The 23,749-nt window shown below is 49.9% G+C and overlaps 1 protein-coding gene and 1 long non-coding RNA gene across 6 annotated transcripts in view; one reads left to right on the top strand and one right to left on the bottom strand.

The window, feature by feature from the left end:
• Positions 1 to 23,749, bottom strand: part of LOC128822971 (zinc finger protein OZF-like) — a 130,837-nt gene that overhangs the window by 22,375 nt on the left and 84,713 nt on the right. For 2 of the 5 annotated variants that reach the window (XR_008441633.1, XM_054004896.1), the window contains exons 1-2: positions 17,310 to 17,516; positions 1,146 to 1,228 (exon numbers count right to left, since the gene is read on the bottom strand). The exons of 1 other annotated variant lie outside the window; for it this stretch is intronic. The gene's annotated coding sequence lies outside the window, so the exon portion shown is untranslated. Of the gene's footprint in view, positions 1 to 1,145; positions 1,229 to 17,309; positions 17,517 to 23,749 lie in introns of those variants that run through there. 2 more of the 5 variants (XM_054004897.1, XM_054004898.1) reach the window with 1 other exon arrangement.
• LOC128823141 (uncharacterized) lies at positions 4,600 to 10,419 on the top strand. Its single transcript, XR_008441694.1, has 3 exons — positions 4,600 to 5,001; positions 7,008 to 7,206; positions 10,101 to 10,419. It is a non-coding gene; the product is annotated as an uncharacterized LOC128823141 (long non-coding RNA).

Raw genomic sequence — 23,749 nt, 5'->3', positions numbered from 1 at the left:
ATATGATTAGGACATAATGATGATCCATTTTGTGCAAGATGCATCATGTGCGGTGTCACTGGAAAAGTCAGGATTTGCTGAATATGATTATCCTGTTTGTGTGCATGGATCATGTTTGTTTCTGACGTTATGGACCACATGACACTGAACTCCATTTTGGTACCAGTAGTCCACAAACTTGGAAGTTTGGAACAAAGGGTTCCCGCCATGTGGAAAAGCTACATAAGGGGAGTGTGACATCATCTCTTGGCCTCATTCCCCACACAAGAGAACTCCTGGAAACACCTGAGGAACAAAGACTGAAGTGGGGAAAGGGTTGGTCCCAGGGTAAGGAGATTTCTAGTTTGTGTATGGAAATTTGGTAGACTGCTTGTATCATCAGTCAGGGTGAGAAATTTCTAATTCAAATTCTATCCATCTGGTATGCTAGGCTTAGTTTGAATTTTTGGTTATTTGCTAAGTAATCTGCTTTGATCTGTTTGCTATCACATATAATGACTTAAAATCTATCTTTCTGTAGTTAATAAACTTGTTTTATGCTTTATCTTAACCAGTGTACTTTGAGTGAAGTGTCTAGGGAAAATCTCAGCTTGGTTTGCACAAGCTTGTTGTGCATATCTTCCCCATATTGAGGGAAAGACGAACTATATTAATGAGCTTCCATTATACAGATCCCTGTGCACTACAAGATGGTATAATTTTGGATTTATACTACAGCAGGTGTACAAGGTTGGGGAGCTGGGAAATTGGCTGTGGTCTTCTATCTGTCCTTGAATGGCTTAGGTAAAGCACTCAGGTAGCTTAGTTGGGTGTATGGCACCACCTGCTGTCGTGCTGGGTGATAACAGGGCCTGGAGAGGCTTGCTGAATCTCCAGCAAAGCAGTGTGAGAAGGGCCAGCCCAGCTTCAGAGTTAGAGGGCACAGCGGTTCCCAGAAGCCCCCCAGACTGCACCCCGGGGGCAACAACCCTTCACACCCTAGATTACACAAGTCTCAGCAGGTTTGTCAGATCCTGTCCCCTCCCTTTCTCCACCCTAGATATTTCCTGCCTCCCATCACCTCTAGCAGCTCCCACCCTCCCATGCATTTACTGCTCCTCTCCCTCCAAGCAGAACCCACCACCAGCTCCCTGACAATCCCTTACCTGAGCCAGCTCCATTGCAGCCATTTCCTTCCCCCTGGGAGGAAGGGATGATCTGGAGCAAAACGTGGACGTTATTCTGTAGCCTGCCAGGGCGAGAAGGGCCATGTGAGAGACTTCAGACAGGGGTTTTGTCCATTCCATATGCCAATTCCCCCTGGATTTTTCCCTTCTAATAGACATTCTACGTTCTGCCGCATTGTGAAGCTCAAAGTGACCTTATTCCAGTACAGGCCAAGCCCTCTCCCACCAGGGTGTAACCCTCAGATATGGTGAAACACTCCCAGTAGCAGAGAGTCTCTGTCACACTTATAAAGTTTGTGGGCAATACCAAGCTGGGAGGGGGTTGCAAGTGCTTTGGAGGCTAGAATTAAAATTCACAATTATCTGGACAAACTGGAGAAATGGTCTGAAGTATCTAGGATTAAATTCAATAAGGACAAATGCAAAGTACTCCACTTAGGAAGGAATAATCAGTTGCACACATACAAAATGGGAAATGACTGCCTAGGAAGGAGTACTGCGGAAAGAGGTCTGGGAGTCATAGTGGATCACAAGCTAAATTTGAGTCAACAGTGTAACACTGTTGCAAAAAAAGCAAACATCATTCTGGGATGTATTAGCAGGAGTATTGTAAGCAAGACAAGAGACGTAATTCTTCTGCTCTACTCTGCGCTGATTATGCCTCAACTGGACTACTGTGTCGAGTTCTGGGTGTCACATTTCAGGAAAGATGTGGACAAATTGGAGAAAGTCCAGAGAAGAGCAACAAAAATGATGAAAGGTCTAGAAAACATGACCTATGAGGGAAGATTGAAAAAATTGTGTTTGTTTAATCTGTAGAAGAGAAGACTGAGGGGGGACATGATCACAGCTTTCAAGTACATAAAAAGTTGTTACAAGGAGGAGGGAGAAAAATTATTGTTCTTAACCTCTGAGGATAGGACAAGAAACAAGGGCTAAAATTGGAGCAAGGACAGTTTAGGTGGGACATTAGGAAAAAACTTCCTGTCAGAGTGGTTAAGCACTGGAATAAATTGCCCAGGGAGGTTGTGGAATCTCCATCATTGGGGATTTTTAAGAGCAGGCTGGACAAACACCTGTCAGGGATGGTCTAGATAATACTTAGTCCTGCCTTGATAGCAGGGGACTGGACTAGATGACCTCTCGAGGTCCCTTCCAGTTCTATGATGCTATGAACCAAAGGCCAGAGAAGAGCAGAATCAAAGCAGTCACATTGGGGGATTCTCCCTGTCATTGTCCCAAGGCAGCTGACTCAGGTTTACAAAGTTGTTTGATGGTCCAGCTTTTATACACTCTCTCCTGGGAGTGCTCCCTTTCATGGGCTGGGCCTTGTTTTAGCTTTTGGCAAACGTGACCCCGGGGGCGCTGAGACTGGGCCTTCTTTCCTCAGCACACCTGGTTTCTTTCTGTGGCTCCCCAGTGAGTCCAAACAAGTAGATACTCCTGATAGAAACTGTGAACATAAGAACGACCCACTGTGTCAGACCAATGGTCCATCTAGCTCAGTGGCCAATGCCAGGTGCTTCAGAGGGAATGAACAGAACAGGGAATCATCATGTGATCCATCCAGTCACCCATTCCCACTTCTGGCAAACAGAGGTTAGAGACACCATCCCTGCCCATCCTGCCTGTGACACCAGCAGATGAGAAGTTAGCTCTTGCAAAAGCCCCCATGTCTCAATTGAACAGGGACAAACGCATAGCTGGAATCAGTCTGGCTCACTTGTGTTAGTATTGTTAAAACAGGTATTAGAATTATAAGAATGTGTTTAGTGTTTAGATTTATTGAATGCTTGTGAGTTGCTGCCTGGTTTAATATCTGACTAGTTGCGTTGTGAGCCTCTGTGGCTATGTAAGTCACCAGACAGGAAAGAGACTTTACCTAGGGGAAGTGCTGATTGGCAACAGAATGCATTACACCCTGCCTGGCAGGAAAGGTCCATCAACACCAGATAGACCATTATGGGACATTAAAGAAGACAAAAGACTAATGTTGTGCTCTTGACCTCCCATTAGCTGAGTTCCCAGCAGCTCAGAGCACATGGCAGGAAGGGGATAAAAAAAACCCATACAGAAGGAATTTATTACCTGTATGCTACTTGGATTCTGGGGGGGCAAAGTTTCAAAGGGGGAGCAGGCTGAAACTTGCACTAGAGACCCAGTAAACTCTGAAGGGGACTGAGACGCTCCCAGGGCCCTCAGAAGTAAGAGAGGCCCATATCCTGATGGGAGCTGTCCACATTCCGCCCCCCCACCCCGTTTCTTTCTTTCATTCCTTTATTTACCCTTGTTTGCCGACAGTTGGCTCTTTTGCTGTTTCACCTGGTACCCCAAGAGAATAAGAAAGTGCCCCAAGGCCTTAGCCAGAGGGTGGAGCCCTGACACACTAGAAGGACATGCATCTGTAGTACCTCTGGCGCAGGGGGTAATTGGACTCACAGAGGTGCACCCCAGAAGGCCTGAGGCCCAGCAGTTGGGCACCAGTTTGATGGGCTGGATGGCCTCTCACTGGGGGCTGCCAGCAGCCTGGCACATGGAACAGATACGAGGTGGCCTGGGGAGCAGAAAGTGGGGCAGAGTCCCAGACAGCACACCGAGAAGGGAAATGGAGAGGGGACGAGGGGCACTGCAGTGAACTCAGTACCTGTCCTGAAGGCCACTGGCAGAAAGTCATTCTCTCCCTGGCCTACAGGGGTCAGAGAATGACACAGAGATCCCTTGGCAAAGGGTCATTTGGTCTTTGCCAGCAGCTCTCACCTGAGACCTGACAAACCCATCACACCAAATGCATCTCTTAGAGGATGATCCTGTGAGGTGTCTACAGAAAGTCTTAACTGGTCAAGACTCAATGACTGAGAGATCAACATATGGGCCATATGTACGGAACAAAGCATTTATATTGAAAATCTATTTTATGGACTTGGAATGGAAAATCAATCACCGAGAGGTAAGAGGCCCCGGGATTGGCCCATCCACCTAAGAGGGAGTCGTCACTTCTCACTAGTCAGCTGGCAAGGTAACGCAAGGCTCAAGTGACCAGCCTTTCTCCCTCCCAAACTATCAATGGAAAACCATCAGGGCACCACCAAACAAATGAAACTGGGGGGGGGGGGGGAAGGGGGGGATGCTGAAGGTAACAAATTTAATCATCCCAAATCCAAAATATGAATAGTTTAAAGGAGGGGAGTGGAGAGGGAGGCCAAAGTGTATAGGTGATGGGGCCTGTTTGGAGGAGGGGCAGAGCTAGGGCATGGCTGGACTAGGCCCAGCTGGAGGTAGCAGTGAGGGGCCCAGCTCAGGCTACGTCACCAAGGTGGCATGCACCAGACCACATGCAGTTGCTGCCTGTAATACGAGTGTGCAGCAGCCTAGGACAGGAAACAGCTACTGGCTTCTACAGTGCTAAGAAAGGGCTGGATGGGATGGACAAGAAGGGGAGGTTGAACGGGAAATGGTGGCTGGAAGAGGAGGTGGAGAAGGAGAGAGAGACACAAACACCAGTCTTCTCTCATATACTTAGTTACTGTAACCAACACATGATTAAACTGTCAAGATCTTGAGGCACAGACCATATCAGAGATTTCTCTCATTGGCTCTGTTATCAACTGCCCATGACAAACACTTGAAAGAGGGGAGGTGGAGCTGGAAATGGTGACAGAAGGAGGAGGAGGAGAAGGAGAGAGACGTTTGAAAGCATGACCATTATTCCCATTCCACCATAACAAAAGGTACAGGAGAGGAGAGCAACACTTCAGAATCACCCAGCAACTACGTAGAGAGAGCACTGGACCGGGACAATTCCTGGTTCTGCCACGGGACTGCTGGGTGACCTTGGGTAAGTCATTGCACTTCTCTGTGCCTGATTGCAAACTAGTGAGAGACCCACAACTGCCTATAGGGCTGCTAACTCCTCCAGCCAACATCGCTCTGTGCCAAAACTAGGAAATTCACTTCCAAAAAATGATAATTCAGGATTTAAGGTTGCCCGGAGTTGTCTGGTGCTCTCCAGAAGAGAGATCAGCAAAACTCAAACTTGTAATAATCAGAAAATGCAGAGATAAGGTACACACCAACGTAATCCTAATTCTGACCCACATGAGCAATGACCCTTTCTTTACTCCTACAACACACCTATGTGCACCCAGCTATTTGAGATAGTGCCTATCACTAAAGTACTGGGAAAAATGTCAACCAGGGCACACAATAAAGCACTTTATCTTTGCTAAGATGGAATTTGGTTTTAGGTGAGCTGCGCTGTACAGGGGCTACTGACATCTGTTCTACACTCAGATCATAGAATACAAGGGTTGGAAGGGACCTCAGGAGGTCATCTAATCCAACCCCCTGCTCAAAGCAGGACCAATCCCCAGACAGATTTTTATCCCAGTTCCCTAAATGCCCCCCTCAAGGACTGAACTCACAACCCTGGGTTTAGCAGACCAATGCTCAAGCCACTGACCTATCCCTCCCCCTTTTCAGAACCTGGTTGATTTTCAGTGTCCTAAAATCCCAGGGGGTTGGTCTCTTCTCACTTTGTAACCAATTGGTTAGTATATTTTTCTCAAACGTCCCCAGAAAAGGGGGTGAAGGGGTTTGGGGAAATATTTTGGGGAAACAGGGAATTTAAGTGGCCCTTTTCCCTAGATTTTTATCTAAATCACTTGGTGGTGGCAGCAATACCGTCCAAGGACAAGAAAAGGATTTGTGCCTTGGGGAAGATTTAACCTAAGCAGGTAGAAATAAGCTTAGGGGGTCTTTCATGCGGGTAAAGCTCTTGAGCTTAGCCCACAATCATTATAGTGGCCAGGCTGGGGAGAACAGGACCAAAGACCTTTTAGGGAGGTCATTCCACTGGGAGGGAATGGGCAAGGACATTTCTACCAATGTCCAGTCTTGTGAGGTGTGCCAAAGAATGGGAAAACCCCAAGACCAGGTCAAAATCCCTCTCCAGCCACTCCCCATAATTGAGATTCCATTTCAGCGAGTAGCTGTGGATATTCTAGGTCCTTTTCTGAAAAAAAACACCCAGAGGAAAGCAGTACCTACTGACTTTCATGGATTTTGCCACCCGATGGCTGGAAGCAGTAGCTCTAAGCAACACCAGGGCTAAAAACGTGTGCCAGGTATTAACAGACATTTTTGCCAGGGTAGGTTGGCCCTCCAACATCCTTACAGATTCGGAAACTAATTTCCTGGCAGGGACAATGAAAAGCCTTTGGAAAGCTCATGGGGTGAACAACTTGGTTGCCACCCCTTACCATCAAACAAACGGCCTGGTGGAGAAGTTTAATGGAACTTTGGGGGCCATGATACATAAATTCGTAAATGAGTACTCCAATGACTGGGACCTAATGTTGCAGCAGTTGCTCTTGGCCTACAGGGTTGTGCCACATCCCAGTTTAGGGTTTTCACCATTTGAACTTGTGTATGGTCATGAGGTTAACGGGCCATTACAGTTGGTGAAGCAGGAATGGGAGGGGTTTACGCCTTCTCCAGGAACTAACATTCTGAACTTTGTAAACAACCTACAAAACACCCTCCGAAACGCTTTAGCCCTTGCTAGAGAAAACCTAAAAGACGCTCAGGAAGAGCAAAAGGCCGGGTACGATAAACATGCCAGAGAGCGTTCCTTCAAAGTAGGGGACCAGGTCATGGTCTTGAAGGCGCTCCAGGCCCATAAGATGGAAGTGTTGTGGGATGGGCCATTTACGGTCCAAGTGCGCCTGGGAGCTGTTAACTATCTCATAGCATCCCCCACCTCAAACCTAAAGCCTAAAGTGTACCACGTTAATTCTCTAAAGCCCTTTTATTCCAGAGAATTAAAAGTTTGTCAGTTTACAGCCCAGGAAGGAGAGTGCTGAGTGGCCTGAAGGTGTCTACTATGAAGGAAAAAGTGATGGTGATGTGGAAGAGGTGAACCTCTCCATGACCCTCGGACGTATGCAGTGACAGTAAATCAAGGAGCTGTGCAGTAGCTTCGCGCCAATGTTCTCAGCCACCCCAGGATGGACCGAACGGGTATACCATACCTTTGACACAGGTAATGCTCGCCCAATTAGAGCCCAACATTACCGGGTGGCTCCTCAAGCCAAAACTGCTATAGAACAGGAGATCCAGGACATGCTACAGATGGGGGCAATCCCCCCTTCTAAAAGTGAATGGGTATCTCCAGTGGTTCTAGTTCCCAAACCAAATGGGGAAAATACGCTTTTGCGTGGACTACCATAAGCTAAATGCCGTGACTCACCCAGACAACTTTCCAATGCCATGCACAGCTGAGCTATTGGAGAAACTGGGATGTGCCCAGTATATCTCTACCTTAGACTTAACCAAGGGGTACTGGCAAGTACCGCTAGATGAATTCGCCAAGGAAAGGTCAGCCTTCATCATCCATGTAGGGCTGTATGAATTTAATGTGCTCCCTTTTGGGCTGCAAAATGCACACGCCACCTTCCAGAAACTTGTAGATAGTCTCCTAGTGGGATTGGGAGAATCTGCAGTTGCCTACCTTGATGATGTGGCCATCTTTTCCGATTCATGGGTAGAACACCTGGAGCATCTACAAAAAGTCTTTGAGCACATAAGGGAGGCAGGACTAACTGTTAAGGCTAAAAAGCGTCAAATAGGCCTAAATAGAGTGACTTACCTTGGACACCAGGTGGGTCAAGGAATTCTCATCCCCCTACAGGCTAAAGTGAATGCTATCCAAAAGTGGCCTGTCCCAAAGTCAAACAGGTCCAATCCTTCTTAGACTTGGCCGGATATTACCAAGGCTCCTTCTCTCCAAGGACCTGGACACTAGTGCAAAATTATAGTCCCTCCCCAGAAATCTGAAATGGCCACTTTATAACTGATAGAATCTTATTTATCTCTTGACTTCTGGGAATTACCTATAAAAGGAACAACCCAGTGAAGGTGATACCTTGAGGGAAAAATCTCATGTGTCTTTACAAATCAGTGTAGTCTAATCTGGGACATTATACACTAAAATGCCTTATTCGTAGCCCTATGGCGATTACCTGGTGTCACTACAGGGCAGAATTAAGGTTGGGTGGCTTAGTTGTGAATTTCCATCCCCTAGCATATTGCGATTGCTGTTTGGTAGGCTTGGCTGAATCCATTATGTCTATTTTTTGTTGTTAATTTCAACAGATGATATCAATGTCGGTTTTTAAGCCCTTTCTCCAATTTCAGTGTTCAGAGCTGTGGGCAGTTATGGGGGTGGTCAGACAATAATTATGTAATTAAATGTTGAGATTCAAAAAAAGATAGAACTTTAGAACGGTTCAAACAGAAATTGTCAATGTCACACGCAAAATCTACAGTGTAAATATCCTTCAATCAAACTCGACTTACTCCAGCAGCATTTTTGCCATTTTGCCTATATAAATATTTTTTTCATCTGTGTATGTGTGTTTGCATTACTATAATGGGGTTCAAAAGGGAGCTAGATAGGTCCATGGACCTATCTTCCAACAGTGGCTTTTAGCCGGGATGGGCAGGGATGGTATCCCTAGCCGCTGTTCGCCAGAAGCTGGGATTGGGCAACAGGGGATGGATCACTTGATGAAAACCTGTCTGTTCATTCCCTTTGGGGCACCTGCCATTGGCCACTATCAGAGAACAGGATACTGGGCTTGATAGACCTTTGGTCTGACCCAGTATGGCCGTTCTTATGTATGTGCAATGAAATTGACATTTACTGAGATTTACTGATAAAAATCCAATCCTTTCAACCGTACTTTTAAGTAATGAAGTACTTTAATTCTTTCACTTCCTAGACTATAATGCTTGCTATGAGGATAATTACACCCTCCCTGTGACGTATTTCACCCTCAGTCCCTGACATGTGCTCTCCACTTTAACCCCATCATGATGTAGCTCCTTTCTGGGAGCTCTGCTGAGGCCAGTGGCATTATGATCAGAAGGTGACACTCTGACACATGAGCAGAGACACATGGGGGGAGGGGAGAGGATGAGGTAACATGGAGCCTACCAGGGTTGAACATGGCCCTACAGAGTGTGGGGAGCAAACTCTCTCTCAGACTCTTCTTTCCGACCTCCCAGGATCCGTAACTCCGGCAAATCGTTTCCCATCTACATACCCCAATATGTGAGACAGTATCAGCAAGACCAGAGTAATGCAGATGCTTTAGGGGCTGCAGTGCCAACCCCCTCGCCTAGTTGAGGGGAGTGAAGATCTGCAGTAAAAGCAGGGGTGAGGTTGGGGGAGGGGGACACAGCTAATGGGGGACTGGGAGCCAAGTGGGCCAAGAGGCCAGAACTCAGGAAGGGCTGGGAGCAGAAGTCCTCAGGACTGTTTAGAGGAACTTCAGTTTATTTTCCCCATTTACCATCATGCCATGTATTTAACTTAGAAACTTTTCATTTACATTTAAACACACTGGAGCTAAACTGTGTTGATACATTTCCATTCAAAATGCTACAGTTTTAATTAGGTGCTTAATCAGATGCTTTTGCAACAGAAAGCCATCAGTAATTGACATGCATTCATTAATTAACCGGTGGAGGCGGGAGAGGGGCAGCATACAGGGATCTTTCCCTGGGACAGCCGCGAGGGGGTGGGACAGGGGCAGAGTTCATGCTTGCCGGATTGCTGGCAGCAGGAACTGGCCAACGCTAGGATCATTGCTTTGAACGTGAAAGGAGGCCAGTGCTATTATTAAAGTTTTAAGCAGCCACAAGTCTACGGCTTACCACGTCAGACTGCTACCCAAATTCCGCTGTCCTGCCCCGCTTGTCAGATCTGCACTGCAAGACCGCAGGCACTGAATGCGAAGGCTGAAAATTCGACCTTGTCCTGAGTGCGCATGTGATAGGTGCTGTGCATGGTCTTGTTCACAGAGAAAGACTGTGTTCTTTGTTCACAACAAAATTTATCTTTCCGAGGAATTCACTCCCTTTTTCCCACAGCTGCGAACGGACACGCTCCAGCGCCTTGTGGATGTTCTGCAGGTCCGGAGGCAGGAGGACAGAGCCCCGCTGCAGTCTCTCTCTAACTGCCCTCCCCCGCCACAAAGTCCCATACCCCCCTCACCCAAAGTCCCAAGAAGGAGGGGCGGCAGAGGCCGTGAAAACTCACTCCACCCCTGCAGACCGCTCAAGTAACAGAAGGCTGTCATTCCCCAAAATTTGATAAGTCCTTTCCAAGCCCCCGTCCCAGTTTCATCCCCTAAGTGTGTAGTTGCTAATAAAAAATATGTTTGTTAATTACTGTTTCCATCATGTGCTTTTAGAGGAGAGGCTGTTTGAAGGGAGGGAAGGGGGTTGGTAATTGGACAGGACAGTCACCTTTACCAGGGTACAGACGCAGGGGCAGGTTCAGCAGCAGGTCACACACACAGTGCAGTCACTAGGCACCCTGGTCAGTCTGGGAGGTGGTTTTCATGTTCTGGGGCGGGGGGGGAGAGGGGGGGGGCATGTGACTTTGTGGCGGGGGAGGGCGGTTAGAGATCTTATGCAGCGGTCCTTAACCTGGATCACAGAGCCACGCAGCAGGGGATCTGTAACCGTCCTCCCCCTGCCACAAAGTCACATAGCCCCCACACAGAGTCCCGAACAGGAGGGGTGGCAGGCTCCGTTGAAACAACCAGTCCACCAGTGCGGACCACTCTAGGAGCAGGAGCCTGTCATTCCTCAAGTTTAGAAGCGATCTTTGCATCACTACACCCGCTCCCCACCACAGTCTGTGTCCCAGTTTCAACACTTTACCGCGAAAACAGTAATAAAGAAAAATGTGTTCATTAACAAATTTCCAGTGATTTTATTTTTAAATGTGTGTGGAATGAGGTGAACAGGGTATGTGACTGGAGAGGAGAGTGAACATTCACTGGGTAAAGAAACGGGGGCAGGTTCAGCTTCTCTTTCAACAAACTTAATAGTCACAGGTTACCCTGCTCACTGAGGAACCTAGCTTTCAAAGCCTCCCGGATGCACAGCGTGTCCCGCTGGGCTCTTCTAATCGCCCGGCTGTGCGTAATCAGCAGCCAGGCTATTTTCCTCAACCTCCCACCCCGCCATAAAGGTCTCCCCCTTGCTCTCACAGAGATTGTGGAGCACACAGCAAGCTGCAATAACAATGGGGACATTGGTTTCGCTGAGATCACAGCGAGTCAGTAAGCTTCTCCATCTCCCCTGGAGAGGTCCAAAAGCACACTCCACCACCATTCTGCACTTGCTCAGACGGTAGTTGAAGAGGTTTTTTTCAGTGTCCAGGGCGCCTGTATAGGGCTTCATGAGCCAGGGCATTAGCGGGTAGGCTGGGTCCCCGAGGATGACTATAGGCATCTCCACAACCCCAACAGTTATTTTGTGGTCTGGGAAGTAAATACCTTGCTGCAGCCGTCTAAACAGACCAGAGTTCCTGAAAACACAAACATCATGAACCTTGCCCGGCCATCCGACGTTGATGTTTGTAAAACGTCCCCTATGGTCCACCAGTGCTTGCAGCACCATTGAAAAGTAGCCCTTTCGGTTAATGTACTGGCTGGCCTGGTGGTCCGGTCCCAGGATAGGGATGTGAGTTCCATCTATAGCCCCACCGCAGTTTGGGAATCCCATCGCGGCAAAGCCATCTATGATGACCTCCACGTTTCCCAGGGTCACTACCTTTGACAGCAGTACCTCAACGATTGCGTTGGCTACTTGCATCACAGCAACCCCCACGGTAGATTTGCCCACGCCTAAGTGGTTCACGACTGACTGGTAGCTGTCTGGCGTTGCAAGCTTCCAGAGGGCTATGGCCACTCGCTTCTGGACACTCAGAGCTGCTTGCATCCGGGTGTCCTTGCGCTTCAGGGCAGGGGACAGCAACTCAGAAAGTACCAGGAAAGTTCCCTTCCACATGCGAAAGTTTCGCAGCCACTGTGATTCATTCCAGACCTGCAGCACTATGCGGTCCCACCAGTCCGTGCTTGTTTCCCGGGCTCAGAATCGCCGTTCCACAGCATCAACATGACCCATTGCCACCATGATGTCCACGGCATGGGGTCCCGTGCTTTGTGACAGGTCTGTGCCACTCTCAGACTTCATGTCCTCACCACGCTGCTGTAGCTTCCTCGCCCGATTTCTCACCATCTGCCTCTGGAAAAGGTGCATGATAAGGTGCGAGGTGTTGACAACAGCCATAACTACAGCAATGGTGGCAGCGGGCTCCATGGTCACAGCGGGCTCCATGCTTGCAATGCTGTGGCGTCCGCGCTGTCACTCACCAGAAAAATGCACGAACTGATTACCCGCCGGCGCTTTCAGGGAGGGAGGGCGGGAGTGACGGTTGGATGACGATAGTTACCCAAAACCACCCTCGACACATTTTTCCCCCAGCAGGCATTGGGGACTCAACCCAGAATTCCAATGGGCAGCGGGAATTGTGGGATAGCTGCCCACAGTGCACCGCTTCCGATGTCGACGCTTGCCCCATTAGTGTGGACTCACAAAGTCGAATTACTGTTCTTAGTGTGGATAAACACAGTCGACTTTGTAATATCGATTCCACATATTCTATTTAAGTAAAATCGAACTACTCTCGTAGTGTAGACATACCCTTAGAGTCTGTTTGTATAATTGTTTGCAAGATTTCAGTGGATATTGTGAACCAGCCGTCTTAACCTTTTACTTTGAGATTACTAAATACAATCCAGTGCACCACCCCTGAAAGACTGCAAGCCCTGGCCGGTGACATGCTCCCTAGAGAGCAAACATTTGATGAGCCCTTTTGCCCTAAAAAGTGCTTTTGGCTCTTTGACATTGCTTTATCCGCCCCACCAAAAAATGCTATAGGTAACCAGGTAATTACAGCAGACCTTCACTAGGTATAATTCTACCAGCTATGTGCCAAAATTGAAATGGTTCTGTTTGTTTTATCTTTCATAGACTCAGACTCATAGACTTTAAGGTCAGAAGGGACCATTATGATCATCTGGTCTGACCCCCTGCATGCTGCAGGCCACAAGACCCTTCCCTGGACTCTGCCGTTGAAGTCCCCAATCCTGTGTTTTAGTGACTTCAATCGGCAGAGACCCTCCTGCTGGTGATCCCTGCCCCATGTTGCGGAGGAAGGCGAAAAACCTCCAGAGGCTCAGCCAATCTACCCTGGAGGAAAATTCCTTCCCGACCCCAAATATGGCTATCAGTAAGACCCCGAGCATGTAGGCAAGAGTCTCTAGCCTGACCCTTGTTGGCCATTATGCTATTTACGTACCATTGCTTGGTTTTCCTTGGCTACTGTGTTTTACCATTAAACCATTCCCTCCATAAACTTATCTAACTTAATCTTAAAACCAGACAGGTCCGTCGCCCCCACCATTTCCCTCGGAAGGCCATTCCAATATTTCACCCCTCTGACGGTCAGAAACCTTCGTCTAATTTCAAGCCTGAACTTCCCCACGGCCAGTTTATATCCATTCGTTCTCGTGTCCACATTAGTACTAAGCTGGAATAATTCCTCTCACTCCCTTGTATTTATCCCTCTGATATATTTAAAGATAGCAATCATATCCCCCCTCAGCCTTCGTTTTGTCAGACTAAACAACCCAAGCTCCTCTAATCTCTTTTCATACGACAGGTTTTCCATTCCTTTGCGATTATTAGATCCCATTTAAAAACTGGAACTGAAATAACCAAAGCAAGTTAAGAAGAGAGTGGCATCAGGCATAGGTGGGGGTAAAACAATAAAGGGAAAGAACTGACTTTGCAAAAAGGAACATCCCAAACTATCAGAGCACCAGACCCCCATCCAACTGAATCCACCCCAGCAAGGCATAACAAGCTGGGCCCCTGAAAAATCACCCATCCCGTCTGGCAGTGAATGCTGCGTGTTCCAGACGGAGCTATGGTGCGTGCGTCTGCTCTGTTGACGTCCTGCTCTAGCACGGAATGCACCACGGCCACAGGGAGCAGAGACATGGACTCCTAAATGTGCAGAAAACAAAAGAAGCGGTGGTTTCTCCATGGATGCACAGGCTGTCTTGGCAGGGCAGCTCAGCTGCAGTCCCTGCACACAGCTGCGGGTGGGTGTCCTGGGTTGGGGGAAGTCAGTGCCCAGTCCTGTGGGGCTGTGCTCCTGGCTCATACCTCACTGCTGCCCCTCCATTACCAGCTGCACTGGTCAGCCAGTCCCAGGCCTCATTGAGGTCACTATCCACCCCTCCCCCCCTGCAAGCCTTCAAACGGGGACATGCACCAGTGCCAATCAGAGTGCACTAGTGTAAATTCTGTCTATACGAAGGGTTTGCACCAGTGCCTAAAATATCAGTGTAGCAGAGATCTTCAGTACCCAAAACAGCAGTACGGTGGCACTAGAGGTGGGATCTATTTCTAGCTCTGTCACAGACAGCCTGGGTGACCGTGGACACATCAATGTTTCTCCTCCCAACTTTAGTCTATTTACTCAGCTGCCCACTCACTGGGGTCTCCTCTCTCCAGAGCTGCTCACCACTAAAATCTGTGTGGGGTCCCCAGAGCTCAGGTAGTTCAGCTCTGGAATAGTCTTACAAGGGCAGCTGTGGAGTCTCTTTCCCTGGAAGCTTTTTAAGAACAGTAGGACAAACTTCTGTCAGAGAGAATCTACATATACTTGGTCCTGCCTCGGCAGAGAGAGATGGATTTGATGACAGCTTGAGGCCCTGTTCAGCCCTACATTTCTAGGATGCTAGGCAATACGTACAAATGAAAACACAACAGACAGAATAAAACCCACCACAACATAATGCCAGACAATTCATCCTCCCCCCCTAAAAAAAACCCCTACACTCCACAACATCAAATGACAGAATACAAAGGAGAGCAAAGCAACACAATGCGAACTAACACAACCTAGAACAAAAGTACACCATACAAAAGAGCTCAACTCAAACCAACACAGCACAGGCACCAAACAAGCGGAGGCAAAACAATGCACTATAAAACTATGCAACACAACATGATGCATCACAGTTCCAAATGGCACTATGCAAAACAGCTCAGCGTAGAACACGGCACAGCACAAGACAGAATTATTTCAATGGAGGCTGGAAGGGATCTTGAGAGGTTGTTTACTGAAGCCTCCTGTGATGAGGCAGGACCAAGTATCCCTAGACATTCCCAGACTGGTGGACCTCTAAACTGGTCTTAAAAACCTCCAATGAAGGAATTTCCACAACCTCCGTTGGAAGTCAATACAACACAAACACAGACCAAAACAACGCTGTACACGCACACGCTGGGCTTGCGGTTAAGGGGAGAGGCAAGAATTCAAACAATCTGGGTTCAGTTCCCAGCTCTGCCCCAAATTCTCCATGCAACTTGAGCAAATTACTTCAGCTCTCTGAGCTTCAGTTTCCCCATCTGTAAAATGGAGAGTCGCCTCCCACCATTTGCCTATTTAGCCTTTGAACTTTTTGTGCAAGGACTCTCGATCACTGTGGGCATATCTACACTGCAGTTAGACACCGGCGGCTGGCCCATGCCCACTGACTTGGGCTCACACAGCTGCGGGGCTGTTTAATTGTGGTGTAGATGTTCCGGCTTGGGCTGCAGCCCAAGGCCTGGCACAGTCCAACCTCGCAGGGTCCTACAGCCTCGCTCCAGCCCGAGCCCAGACATCTACACTGCAATTAAACAACCCCTTCACCTGAGCCCTGTGAGCCTGAGTCAGCTGGCATGGGCCAGCTGTGGGTTTTTCATGGCAGGGTAGAGATACCCTTGGTGTCTGTTCAGCACCTGTCACAATGGGGACCCTGATCTTGGTCAGTGTCTGTGCAGAGCCCTGCACAACAGGGGCCTGACCTCAGTCAGGGGCTCTGCAACTCCCGGCATTACAGGATCCCTGATTTTATTTGGGGTCCCTGCAGCATCTGGCAAAATGTGGGGGCAGGATCTCTGTCAGGGTCTCTGCAGTGCCCAGTACAATGGTGGGGCATGATCTCGGTCGGGATCAGTGCAAGCCCAGGCCCGACAGGAACACAGATCTCAGTCGAGGTCTCTGAAGTGCCCAGCACAATGGAGGCAGCCATCTGGGCTGCAGTCGTGCACTGCCTGGCACAAAGGGGGCCGTGAGCTCGGTCCAGGTCTCAGTTTTACCTGGCACAACAGTGGGGTCTGATCTCAGTTGGGGTCTCTGCAGCGCCCAGCAGAACAGGGCCCAGACCTCACTTGGGGTCTCTGCAGCGCCCGGGCCAGCAAGGTCCCTGCTCTGGTCAGGGTTTGTGCAGTGCCCGGCACACTGGGGGACCTGATCTCAGGCAAGGCATGTGCCACGCTCAGTATGAGAAGAGCCCTGATCTCAGTCAGACACCTGGGGAGAAAAGCGGGAAGATTTTCAAGAATTAGCTATCAGTATTTCAGAACTGAGGGGAAAAAATGGGGCACAAACTAAATATTTGCCAATATAAGAGAGAAGCACCAACATGTGGGGAGATTTTATGTCACCATTCAACAGTTCAAGAGAAAGGAGGGGAAATTTGAGGGGATTATACAGCGATATTCAATCAACAACAGAATGGGACGGATTCTTATTGCCGCACATTCACATGGCCACGATTTCCCACCTAAACAAGGACGAATCATTGCAGATAAAAATGGGGGGAAACACCCCAAACCTGAGATTTGAACTGGTCACTGGTGAAGTGGAGAGAAAATGGGGCACAATCGGGGGAGGGGAACAGAGACCTTCTCAAGGATCTGAGGGAAAGGGGGGGGGTCACCCTGGATGTGGCTCGTTGCTCTCTAGGGAGAAAGGGGGCAGGGCTGGAGAGGATGGGGGGGTCCCCACGGGAGGGGGCAGCGGTAAATCCGAGGGGATCTCAGCCCCCCCTTCCTCTCCCCGCTCCTCGGGGGTCACCGGCTCTTCTCCCCCCCCGGCCATGTCCGGGCTGCACAGACATTTTCCATCCGCCCCTTTCCCAGGTCTCCCCCCCGCCCGGCCCCACGCCGGGACCCCAGTGGGGGCTGGTTCTCCCCCGTGGGGCCCCAGGGCAGAGCCTGGCCGGGCCGGGGGCGTTGGGCTCCTGCGGGGACAGCAGCTCCGAGCCCCCCGCGGGCGCTGCCCCAGGGAGCAGATCCCGGCGCTGCGAGATGCCGGGTCCCCCCCACGGACACTGGGGCAGAGTCACCGCCCGGCCCCGCCCCCGGGGCTCGCTCCGGTACCTGGAGGCTGCAGCGCCGCAGCGGGGCGAGCAGAGCCCGGGGCGGCCCCAGCGGGAGCAGGGCGCGGGCCGGGCACGGGGGGGTTAATGAAGGTCTCTCCCCCCGCCGCGATCTGCGCATGCCCAGAGCTCCAACGGCACAAACCGGCCCCGGCCCCGGGAGAGGCTCCAACGGCCCAGCGCGAACCAGGCAGAGCCGCAGCGCCCCGCCTCCCCGCCCGACGTCACTTCCGCTCCCGGGAGAGTCCGGAACTACATCTCCCAGCCTGCCCCGGGAGCGCTTCTGTCCTCTGCAGCCAGGTAAGGGCGGGCCCCGGGGTCAGCCTGAGCCTTTCCCCATCTCCCCTCCCCTCGTAGAGACCCCCCCGGCCCCTGTCCCCCCGCCCGCAGTGACCCCCGGGCCCCTCAGACCCGGCCCCGGCGTCTTCTCGCCTCTCACACTGTGATACTGATGTCAAGCTCCAAGCCTTTGCCAGGCACTGCACTTACACAGCCCTCCACAGGCAGGGACAAACCCAACTGTGTTACACCAATGATCTCCCAGCCACTCATGAACCATCAATGGGCTCCAGCCAATTCCCCAGCCCAGCACCCCAGAACTGTCCCATTTTGCACTGGTCAGAAGCCTGGCCACTGTAAGTTCATTACCCAGTTTGCCACTTTGTCAAAGGGAAGTGGACATGCACCAGCCTTTGCAACCTGGGCAGATTTCTCCAGCACTTTAGACAAACTCACTGGTAAGGATAAAACATTAAATCTGTATCTCTCTCGGCTGCTTTCTGTGTCTTCCCAACCCCAGGGGAAGCCCTCCTCCCCCTGCCAGTTGGGTCATTTGCATTCTTACAGACAAGTATTTCTTCAGTAGAATTTGCATCCTGTCTTAAAGAGACCATTAATTTCCACAAGCATATCGGGACCGACCAGTGTCCTGAAAAACTGGGACCTGGATTGGGGTTCCCAATCTATCCCTGAGGAGTCAGCTGTGTGACTGCTCCCTTTCGGGAGGTCGGTTTCACAGTCCGTCCTCTCTGAACCCGAGTCACAGGCTGAGTGCCTGGGTGCAGAGATGCTGAATCAGCCACTCTGTCCTGGGCATCCTGTCCCAAGTGACCAGTGAGGAGACATTCATGTACTTCCACTATTCTTTCCCCAGTTTTCTTCTCTGCCCTCCCGCCCCCCCGCCCCAGGGCACACACCTCTGTGCTTTCTACAGCAGTCTATGACCCCTGTTCAGCTGCAAAGGGCTCACAGCCAACAGCCTGGACAGTTTTCTCACTGACAGGCACTTTATCCCCCTCCCTTCCTGAGGTGGTGGTGGTGGTGCCTTCAGCTGCAGTGCAGGAACTGGTCTCCACCTCCCCCACACCTGGAAGAATGCTGCTTCCCCCTTCTGCAGAGCAGTTAAAGAGACTCTCTCACATTCGTTCAGCAGTTCATGGGACTTTACTGTTTCCCTATGAGGTCCCAGCATCGTATTTCTTCTTGCTGCGGGTATAACAGCCTGAGCTGCACTGAAAAAATAATTTCCAATAAGTATGTCAATGTCAATAGTTTTTAAAACCATCAGTGTTGATCTGCATTTCAGTCAAAGACACATGAATCCTGTAACCTCCTACTAATAAAAGTTCTGGCAGTGTTACCTTCTTGAATTATACTCTGCTTAACCACAGAAATTTCTGCACCTGTAGCCTCCCATCATAAGTATCCCTTGCCATGAATCTTGAAAACCTTGATGTGCTCCATGTCTGGTTCTGCAGAGGGTAATCCCACAAAACCAAGATGATAAGTGTCCGGCGCCTGTGAGATTTCTGTGTTGAGGACAGCAGTATTAACATGGGCTATTTGTTGTCTGCTTCCTATCAGTACAGGGCATTTATTCCTCAGGTTAATTACAGGGATAGCACCTTTTTGGCTCTTCTGTTTTCACTGGAGGTTTGGGATGGGGATTAGAGGAATGGTTTTGGGGATGTGTGACGCTCTGTACTTCGGGGGGACATCCTACACCCCCATCTTCATCTTTATAAAATGATTGTGTGGTATCCAATGCAAAGTTTGTCATGTTGGGTGTGTTCGGAAGGCTCGTGATGCACTGTGCATGGTTGTTATAATAATTGTTACTGTAATGTTATAAAGTATCAGGGGGTAGCCGTGTTAGTCTGTATCTACAAAAACAACAAAGAGTCTGGTGGCACCTTAAAGACTAACAGATTTATTTGGGCATAAGCTTTCGTGAGTAAAAACCTCACTTCTTCGGATGCATCCGAAGAAGTGAGGTTTTTACTCACGAAAGCTTATGCCCAAATAAATCTGTTAGTCTTTAAGGTGCCACCAGACTCTTTGTTGTTTTTGTAATGTTATAGTAAGGTTGTAGGTTACAATTTCATGTATATAGTTATGAGGCTGAAAATGTACCCTCGTGGCTTAAAGCAAACCCCTGCAAAAACTGTCCAAGAGCAGAGAGGCAGTTCACACCTCATCATGGTAACAGCATGGATGGGACAAACCCAGCCCAGCCTCACAGGAACAATGGACGCTGTCTTAGGCAGCAATAAAGAATCTGTTCGACCAGGGGTCTCAAACATGCGGCCCGGGGAGTTATTTCCTGCAGCCCAACAAGCTCCCCTCACCCACCGCCCCCCTTCCCTCCCAGCGTGCCGCATCCCCCGCTCCTCTGCCTACCTCCAGGCGCTTCCTGCCACCAAACAGCTGTTTGGTGGCATTTAGCACTTTCCAGGAGGAAGGGGGAGGAACAGGGAGGAGGCAGAAAAAAGGCCGGACAGGGGTGGGGATTTGGGGAAGGGGTTGGAATAGGGGCAGGGAGGGGGCAGAATTGGGGTGGGGACTTTGGGAAAGGGGTGGGAAGAGGCAGGGCAGGGCCAGGGCCTCATGGGAGGGGTGGAGTGAGGGTGGGGGGGTTGTATCTTTATATGTAAAGGTGTCCGTGATGCGGCCCTTGCGCCAATGTACTAGTCCTCATGTGGCTCTCGTGATGATTTGAGTTTGAGACCCCTGTGTTAGACCCTGGAGGGAATCACCCCTTTCCTTTGGGCAGTTTGGGACTGTGATGAGGTAATACTCACCTGACTCTGAAGGGGGGGGGGGGGGGAAGCCAAGCAGAAAGAAAGGATATGATAAAAGGAAGTGACATTTTGCCATGCTCTCTCTCTTTCGCCTACATCTTGTGATAGGGTCAGGGTAGAGGAGAGTGATAGAAGGTAGATCTATTAGCCCCAGATTAAGCAGGTCCCTTTTTGCTGAGTAAGATAATGGGCTGTTCCAGAACAATCAGGAAGTTGCTGGAATCAATTAGCACAGGCAGGCTAATCAGGGAACCTGGTTTATAAAGGACCTCACTTCACTTAGTGAGGTGTGTGAGAGGAGCTGGGAGTAAGAGGTGTGCAAGAAGCTGAGAGTGAGTAGGCGTACTGCTGGAGGACTGAGGAGTACAAGTGGCTACAGCCATCAGGAGGAAGGTCCTGTGGTGAGGATAAAGAAGGTGTTGGGAGGAGGCCATGGGGAAGTAGCCCAGGGAGTTGTAGCTGTCACGCAGCTGTTACAGGAAACACTGTAGACAGCTGCAATCCACAGGGCCCTGGGCTGGAACACAGAGTAGATGGTGGGCCCAGGTTCCCCCCCAACTCCCTATTGGATAGAAGAGGAGTTGACCTGGACTGTTGGTCCCACCAGAGGAGAAGGTCCCTGGCCTGTCCCCCGACTAGGTGGATCAGCAGAGACTGCGGGGGATTGTTCTCCTCCCTTTCCCCAGGCTGGCCAGTGATGAGGTTAGCTGAGTGAACGGCAGGGTTGAGCCACTAGAAAAAGTGGGCAAACTGAGAGCTGCTGTGAATCTCTGAGGTGAGCAAATTCGCCTATAAGCGCAGGACCCACCAAGGCAGAGGAGGAACTTTGTCACAATCTACAGACACCACCACCACCAAGTGACTGAACCACTGATCAAAGGGGAGACCCTAGCCGAAGAGCCAGCCTGTGGTGAGAAGCCTCTAAGTTTGAAAGGACATTGAAAGTGTTACGGTCAGCTTAGAATGTGTTTTGCTTTTATTTCATTTGACCAAATCTGACTTTGTTGTGCTTTGACTTATAATCACTCAGATCTACCTTTATAGTTAATAAATCTGTTTATTCTACCTGAAGCAGTGCGTTTGGTTTGCAGTGTGTCAGAGACTCCCTTGGGAGAACAAGCCTGGTACATTTCAATTTCTTTGTTAAATTGAGGAACTTATATAAGCTTGCAGTGTCCAGTGGGCATAAGTGGACACTGCAGGATGGAGGTTCCTAGGGTTGTCTTTGAGACCGGAGATACTGGCTAGTGTCATTCGCTCACAAGTAGCTGGGAGCAGCTGACATGCCAGAGGCTGTGCGTGAGCACCCCAGGAGTGGGGGTTCTCACAGCAGAGCAGGGTAAGGCTGGCTCCCAGAGGCAAGAATTGGAGTGACCTAGCAGATCACTGGTCCAGACAACACCAGAGGGAAATGTCACAGGCTGTGAGTGCCCAGTCTCCCAGCCACCCTCCTTTTTCCCACGAGTAAAACGGGAACCCTGCTTCCCACCAGGTTTAAACTTCCCTTTGTGTGGTTTACACTCAATAGGTTTACACTCAAAGCATCATCTAGAGAGACCACCTCATCCAGAGTGTTCACATTTTTATCCCACAGACACTGCTTCATATCATCTCTACATATGCTTAAGAAATGTTCCAGAGTAACAAGTTCAAACATTTCTTCAAAGCTTGCAATTCCCCTTCCCCTCACCATTTCCCATCAGATCTTTCATCCTGTTACACATTCCCCGTTACTCAAACACGCATTTCTCTTAAGACTCCTAAAATTCGCCCGATCTGTATCAGGGGTGATCTGAAATCATTTCTTTGAATTTCTAGTAATCTAAAGCATCCTGAATTGGCATTTCCTTGAATGTATTCAGAACTTTACCAGTTAACTTTGCAACCAAAGTGGGGATTTTCTTGTCCTCAGGAATCTCATGAATCACACACAGCCTCTCAAAGGTAGTGAAACGTTCTGTAACATCATCTGTCACTTTGGATGCAAGACACAATTGTTCCCATTTGTGGATTTTTGGAAGGTGGGAATCAGTGACAGGGGAAGGTTCTGGTTCTGCTTTTCTAGCCGTCCAATTAATGGTTTTGCTCTTTCTTTCTCCTTCATGGCGAGTCTTTGGCGTTCAGCTTCCTCAGCTTTCAGCTCTAGGGGCAATGCGGAGATGCCAAATCTCCAGGTCACCCTGACGGGCAGGCAGTCTGAGAGATTTAGGAGGCCAGGGGGTCCCTTCCTCCATGTCAGCTGGAACTACCTGGGCCCGAGTGGGGCCGAGCTAAGGAGAGAGCAGGAGCCCAAGCAGAGCCGGGGAACCGAGCTGTGACTGCCAGAGCCAGAGAAGAAGCCCAGGGACATGGAGGCAGAGCAGCGGCAGCCTGTGGCTGGAGGTGGGTGTGGGGAGCAGCTTGGGAGAGTGAGGGGGACCCAGGGCAGAAGCGCAGGGAGACGCCACCAGTCAAGAGGGCTTGCAGGCCAGATTTGGGGGATCGTAACCCCGACATGGGGGCTGATGCTGGGAAGAAGTGTCCTGCCATCTAGCGCCTGAGGACATGTGACCACCGCCAGAGCAAGTGTCCGATCTGTAGCATCTCTGCACCACAGCCAGGACCTGGGAAGGAGGCCTGGGACACGTGAGGGAGAGACTATGAACTTCCCTTATGTTCCAGAGACGCTGTCTGTGATATCCCTGTGCCACAGAATGAGATTACGTGTTTGCCTTTAACCTTTCCCATCTTTCCTTATTTTTTAAATTGATTGCTATTTAATAAATGGTATTTGCTTGAAGCATATGCAATGATCAGTGGGTCAGGGAAGAGTCCAGTGTGGAGAGAGGACCCCAGAATGGGGACACCCTTGCCCCTGTTCTAAGTGACCACAATAAGATCGGCGGTAATGTCTGTGGGAGGGGAAACAAAAAAGCCCCTCTGCCCCCCCGCCCATGCTATTTTTGCAAACACTAGTGTCTGTCCATCGCGGCAACTGTTATCTCCTGTGCCCCTGCCTGTGCTGGAGTTTTACCCTGTCACCGCCTCACCCCTGGGTTTCCCCTCATCCCTCATTTTGGCCCTCAGCCCCTCTCCTAACCCTGCCTCCAGCTGACCCCACTGACCAGTCCATTTCCACCCCCTCCTCAGATTTTCCCCCTTTGAGTCCCTGTAAATAATAGTCTGCAGAATATGATTCCAAGTAAGGGCAGGGTGAAGGGAAGTGGCTTCAGCAGATGTTACTGAGCATGCCCAGTGCACTCTCAATAGCACAATCCTACAGACAGCAGTTTCTCACACTACAGCCCGGGCTCCCAGCTGACACTGGAGGCAGCAGCACCAGCAATGTCTCCTACCTTACAGAGCTCCGCCTCCAGGAGCT

Source organism: Malaclemys terrapin, chromosome 15 (assembly GCF_027887155.1).
Source record: "Malaclemys terrapin pileata isolate rMalTer1 chromosome 15, rMalTer1.hap1, whole genome shotgun sequence".
In the NCBI taxonomy this organism is placed as follows: domain Eukaryota; kingdom Metazoa; phylum Chordata; order Testudines; family Emydidae; genus Malaclemys; species Malaclemys terrapin.
This window is presented reverse-complemented; position numbering and strand designations above follow the sequence as displayed.